The following is a 6,948-nucleotide window of genomic DNA, read 5'->3' as shown; positions in this document are numbered from 1 at the left end:
GGAGATGTTGAAGGATAACAAGCTCCCCACATTAATAGGATAGCCTACCATGATGGAAGCTACCAATACTGCCCGGGTAAGTGGAAGGACATTGTTATGCTGGCATGGGTCAAGACGGCTGCATACGAATATTTTTCACCCTTTTGCTTCAATGTTAAGGGCGGCTCTAACAATAGGCACTCATGATGTGAGCCATGCAGGTGTTGTTCCCGGAATAGCAAGTATCTCAGCTAGCCATGGGCGAATTGCATCACCCAAGGCTAGCTTCCCCAGGTATTGCACAACCTCAACCTCATCAAACACTACATAACTGTTCAATGTTTGGCCATCAAACCGGATTTTCATGTTCCGGACCTTCGTTACATTTGTACCCATTTTGTGTGGAAAACATTAGCATAAAATTCCTTGACAAGGTATTCATTGGCATCTTTCAGAAGGCCGATGAACCATTTCCATCCTTTTCTCTCCATGAAATTCTTTAGGACAATCGAATTGTGCTGGCTCAGGTCTTTGGTAATGAACTCTAGCTCAAGAATGAGCGACCTTTGGGGCCACAATTCCCGAAACATGGCATACGCCTTCTTACATACAAATCTTTCAGCCCACACCTCTAGTTTCCTTGATCTAGCCTTGCCTCCCACAATTCTATCACCCCTCCTCCGTCGTCCGTGACATCATCATCATCATCTAAATTGATTGGGTTAGTTGTTGCAGTAGGTGTTGTAGCAGGTGGGGAAGCAGGTTCAGATGCCTGACTACCTCTCTCTGGGTCAGCAAAAGAACTAGAGGAGGAGGTAGGTTTATTGACTAGACATAGCCTATCGGGGAATTGTTATGATTGAGCCCATGGTTGTGTTTGTATAGAATCCCCCACCAGAAGTCCCCCTAGATGTGAGGTATTCACTGGTGTCTGAGGAACCAGGGGCTCTATTGGCTGTGGCCTTCTTGTTTATGATCTTTTGAATTGACAGTGGTAGGTTCTGTTTGCCTCGACCCCGGCCTCGGGAGGGTTCTGCCCTCCCTTTGGAAGTATCACCTCGACCACATGAACGCACTGTTGTCTGCATCACACAAGTAATGAAAATCAGTTAGAATTTGGGGTTCAACATGTGTTATTGAATTAAAATTGGAAAGAAGGAAACTGCTACACAGAACAGGGCAGCGCGACCGCATAAAAGTGAGTGTGACTGCGATCTGCCCACCGCGGACCGCACAATTTGAGTGCAGTCGTGGATATCCCAGGTACAAACTACTGGTTCTCTGAGGTTAACCAACCACATACTGCATAAAATTTAGCGCGGCCGCACAACACCTATCGCGGACCACGAAATATTAAGGGCGGCCGCGAAAGCCTACTGCGGACCGCACAAAATTGAGTGTGGCAGCACAATCTTAGAAACCATAAGTGCCTTCAATCTAGGGTATTGCGGAGCATACAAAAGTGTATGCAGCCGCAACCCTAGCACAGACCACACAAAAATGTGTGCGGCCGCGAAATTCAAATCTGAACGGCACTAAAGTATGATTAATACTAGGGTTTTCACTAATTAGGTATGATTTGTGGCAACTAAACGACAAAAGCTACTAACCCCATCCCCCATTATTCATTCCAACATTACCCACATATTTCTAAGCAAGAATTAAGCATCAATTTGACAATTTTGGCATGAATCTATTCCTAGACAAAAAGAAAACTAAAACAAATAGAAAAGAAAAGAAAAATATGAAATTAATTAATTGAAATCAACATACCACTAGTGAAATGTAGTAAGAAATCAACACTTGATGAATATGGGATGAGATTAAAAATAAGAAAGTGTGAATTGTGAGTTAGTCTAGCTTGAGAGGTTAGAATGTGTAAAGTGTGAATAGTCCCAAAAAGACATATTTATACTTTGACCATGGTGGCCCACTGACTAACCTGAGTGCAGCCACACAATATTGGTGTGGTACGCACTCTTTACCTTTTCCTCACTTAGTCGTTGAATCAATGGCGCGGTCCGCATAATTGGCTGTGGCCGCACAATTTGTGCGGTCCGCGAAATTTTGACTACGGCCGCAAATCATTAACGGATTTTGTCAGGCCAAACTTCAGCGAGTTGGAATTTTCCCTATTCCAGCTGTGCGACCGCACACAGAATTGTGCGGTGAAGGGCTTGTGCGGTCCGCACAATTTCAACACTTGGCCAATTTTTTTTTCCTTGGCAATTTCCTGCACTGCACATCTAATTTCTGGCATACACTTTACAACCAGTAAGTCCAAAACAGAGCCTAATTTAAAAAGAAAAATCAAAAGAAAGAGAAACACATGGGTTGCCTCCCAAGAAGCGCCTAATTTAACGTCGCGGCAGGACGCATGTTACCATCATTCATTTGAAATGGATCAATGCCACAACATGGCCATCATCAACCTTACCAAGGTAGTGCTTCACCCAGTGCCCATTGACTCTAAAGATCTCACCATTCTTGTTTTTCAAATCTAGAGCACCAAAAGGAGTCATATGTACAACTTCAAAGGGACCATTCCACTTTGACTTTAGCTTTCTCGGAAGCATCCGTAACCTAGAGTTGAATAAGAGAACAAGGTCTCCTTCTTTGAATTATTTGTTCCGTATATACTTATCATGTAGGTAATTCATCTTGTCTTTATACAAGGACAAACTGGAGTAAGCATGGAACCGGAACTCTTCAAGTTTGTTCAATCGCTCAACACGAAGATTGGCAGCGACATCCCATTCAAGGTTCAATTTCTTCACCGCCCACATGGCCTTATGCTCTAATTTCACCGAGAGGTGACATGCTTTCTCGAATACCAACCGATAAGGAGACATACCAATTGGAGTCTTGTAAGCTGTTCTATAGGCCCATAGAGCATCGTCAAGTTTCCTTAACCAATCTGTCCGGATTGGTTTACTTTTAGTGCTTATTGGCTTTTAAACACTTTTTTAGTTTGTGTGGTATTTGGAAATGATAAAAAGTGCTTAAAAGCACTTACTTTTAGGCATAAAAAGTACAAAAATAAGTAAAAAGCCAACAGTTGGGTATTACCAACTTATGGCTTTTGGCTTTTAGCTTAAAAGCTACTTTTTATAAGCTAATCCAAACACCTTCTTGATCTCCCTGTTTGAGACTTCTACTTGTCCACTTGCCTGGGGGTGATAAAGGGTTGACACCTTGTGAATGACACCATACTTGGAGTAAATTATCGAAAGCTTTGTTGCAAAAATTAGAACCCCCATCACTAATGATGGCCCTTGGGTTGTTGAACCTTGTGAATATGTTTTTCTTCAAGAAAGCCACCACACTTTGTGCTTCATTGTTGGGCAAAGCCATAGCTTTAACCCATTTGGAAACGTAATCCACAGCAACAAGAATATAGGTGTTCCCACATGAACGCACAAATGGACCCATAAAGTCGATGCCCCACACATCGAAAATATCAATCTCAATGATGGTGGTGAGAGGCATCTCATCCTTCTTAAAAATCCCACTGGCCCTTTGGCAATCATCACAACGCTTAACAAGCTCGCTAGCGTCTTTGTATAAGGTAGGCCAACAGAATCCACAGCTTAGGACCTTTGTAGCTGTTCTCGCCTCACCATGGTGACCACCATAGGGCGAGGAATGGAAAGCATCAAGAATACCCAATTGTTCTTTTTCTGGAACACATCTCCGGATAACACCATCAGTGCAAAAATGGTCTTTCCAAGTCACTTTGTTGAGCTTCCTATAATCCATGCATACTCTCTGTTGGTGAGAGTTCTTGTGGGGATCAACTCATTTTTGACATTTGTAATCACAGTCATGCCCCCTTCTTTGGGACACAGTGCACCGACAAAGTCCATGAACTATCAGAAATGGGGTAGATAACCCTAACATCTAACCACTTTATGATCTCTTTCTTGACTACCTCTTGCATGGCCTCATTCAAACTTATTTGATGTTCCACAGAGGGTTTGGCATCCTCCTCCAATATGATTTTTTGAACGCAAAAGGCAGGGTTTATACCCCGAATATTCGCCAATGTCCAACCTATTGCCTTCTTCCTCCTTTTGATCACCACGAAGGTGGAATCTACCTGCATGTTAGTTAAGCACGAGGAAAGAATAACAGGTAAAGTGGAACAAGGGCCTAAAAACTCAAACTTGAGGTATGAAGGCAAGGGCTTCAACTCCAATGTGAGAGGCTCCTCAATTGAGGGCTTTGCTGGTGGAGTCTTCCGGTTCTCAAGGTCCAAGGAACATTTTTGGGGCTCATATGTATATGATCCCATTCGTTGCAAAGCATTGACGCATTCTACCAAGACTTCCTTCTCAACCTCATCATGATTCAATAACACAGCTTCCAATGGGTCTTCAACATTAATCACAACACTTATGTCATCAATAATTACTTCGGTCACAAGATCCACAAACGAACACACTTCGTTGCTAATAGGTTGCCTCATTGACTTACAAACATGGAACACAACTTTTTCATCGCTCACCAGGAAGGTGAGCTCCCCAGCTTCCACATCAGCTAAGGCCTTACCTATAGATAGGAAAGGTCTCCCCAATTTTATTGGCACCTCGTAGTCAACCTCACAGTCAAATATGAAAAAATCTTTGGGAAGTATTAATTTGTCGACCTAAACGAGCACATCATCGATTATCCCCAATGGCCTCTTCAATGTCCAGTCCGCCATTTGCAACCTCATGAATGTGGGTCTTGGTTACCCAATCCCAAATGTCTTGAACACAGAATAGGGAATCAAGTTAATGCTTGCCCTTAGGTCACATAAAGCTTTTGCGAAATCCGCACTACTAATAGTGCATGGGATTGTAAAGGCACCGGGGTCTTCGAACTTTGGAGCCATGGAGTGCACAATGGTACTCACTTGATGTGTCATTTTGATTGTTTCACAATTCATTGATCTCTTCTTTGTTACCAAGTCCTTCATGAACTTGGCATATCCCGACATTTGTTCTAAGGCATCAACCAATGACACATTTATGGACAAACTCTTCATCATATCAATGAATTTATTAAATTGATTCTCATTGTTTTTCTTTGAAAGCCTTTGAGGATATGATGGAGGAGGCCCTGGCACGAGAGCCTTGGCTTTGGGCACTACCGAATCCGGTATGTCTATCACATGTTCCCTAGATGGGTTCACATCATCTTGTGTCTCTTCCACATTTTCATCAATGTCTATCATCACTTCATCATTTACTTGAACATCATTGCTGGGATCAACATTATCTTGCATCACCACATCATCATTCACAATCTTTCTTAAGTTTGAGGTACTAGCAACTCCACCTTTCCCACTTCTTGTAGTCACCGCCATAGCATGCCCCATATTGTTCTGTCATGCCCCGACCTCGAGAGGCGCGACCGGCGCTCAACCGAGTGAACCCGACTGAGCAAGCCTATCAGACATTTTCTACCCAACTCATTATGATCAAGAAAGTAGGTTATTATTAACTATACAACAGGAAGATTTTGTAAACATTTCCAAATCGATTCGATTGTTACATCATTAATAAGTTTTTTCTTTTTCAAAATTACATACACTTTTCAATTTGAAGGAACAAGGGTCCAAAACACAACATAATCAGTGACTCTTCCAATACCCATATACAACCCACATAGTGTCTACGGAGCCTCTAAAGATACAAAAGAGAGTCATAACAAAGCCGGCAACAAGGCCCCGGCTATAGCTCAAAACGTGGCAAACATATAAACAAAAGATGTACTACATGACCCCAGGAAGAAATGGGGCTCACCAAGTCTGCTGGGAAGATGATGATGATGCACCGCTAGCTGCGATCAACATTGTCTGCTATGGAAATCCCTACATCCATTTAAAGATGTAGCGCCCCCGGCAAAGGGACGTTAGTACTATCGTATAGTACTAGTATGTAAAACTAAACACCAATCTTAGTAGAATGAACAATGGAGTAAAGAGAAGCAGGCATGATATACAACAAGAACTTCAAACACATACAAAAACATCCAGTAAGGATCACAAAATTTCCGGTTATCTTTCCATCTTTTGTAGGTTTGATAATCTCAGTGCCATGTGCCACAATCCACATTACCACCATGTTCCTACACGGAGTCCGATCTTGACCGGACCGGCAAGGTCATCTCATTTGAGACATCAACCATTTCCACAATTTCAATCAATCAATCCAGCACAATTACCACCATGTGTGTGGCATGGTGTCCGATCACGGCCCGATCGGCTAGGCCATCTCACTTGAGACATCAACCATTCAATCGTTCATCTCAATTCATATTTCCTTCCCATCTTTCATTACATGGCACGAGTAGCCTCATTTATTAAATCGTTCTTGGCAGTTGGCCGTATCTTACAATTCAAGTTTTCTCTTTTTATACATTCAAATAACATTATCATCCACATCAATAAGGCCTATCATGTCAGGCATCGCATACACATGGGTGAGCCATGGAAAATCTTAATCATACGGAGGCTTTTCATACAAATAGCATAGCAAGCTTTATCGATTCTTAACATGAATTCTTGACCTTTCTCAACACATATATTCCACATTTAAACACATTCTCAAATAGCATGACGACATGATAAACATTTAGAACAGTCATTGAACATAAATCTTTCAACACAACACATTAGGGCAACGATTCTAGTATGATCAATTTAGGGACTTACACCAATTACACGTACACCAGAGGTTCAATTCTACGAAGAAGGGGGTTTATCCATACATACCAGAAATTCCCCCCATAATGACACTACAATGATCCATTACACTAAGCAACTTCAATCTACAATAGTAACACCCAATGAGACCATCATTAGTAAGAAATTCCATAGTTTAGGCCATTTAGAAACTTTATCAAACACATAGTAGGAATAAATCTCTGCATCTCATAGCCATAGAATTGGTTCAGCGAACTACCACCATTTACCCACAATTT

Source organism: Nicotiana attenuata, unplaced genomic scaffold, assembly GCF_001879085.1.
Source record: "Nicotiana attenuata strain UT unplaced genomic scaffold, NIATTr2, whole genome shotgun sequence".
NCBI classification, from domain to species: Eukaryota; Viridiplantae; Streptophyta; class Magnoliopsida; order Solanales; family Solanaceae; genus Nicotiana; species Nicotiana attenuata.
This window is presented reverse-complemented; position numbering follows the sequence as displayed.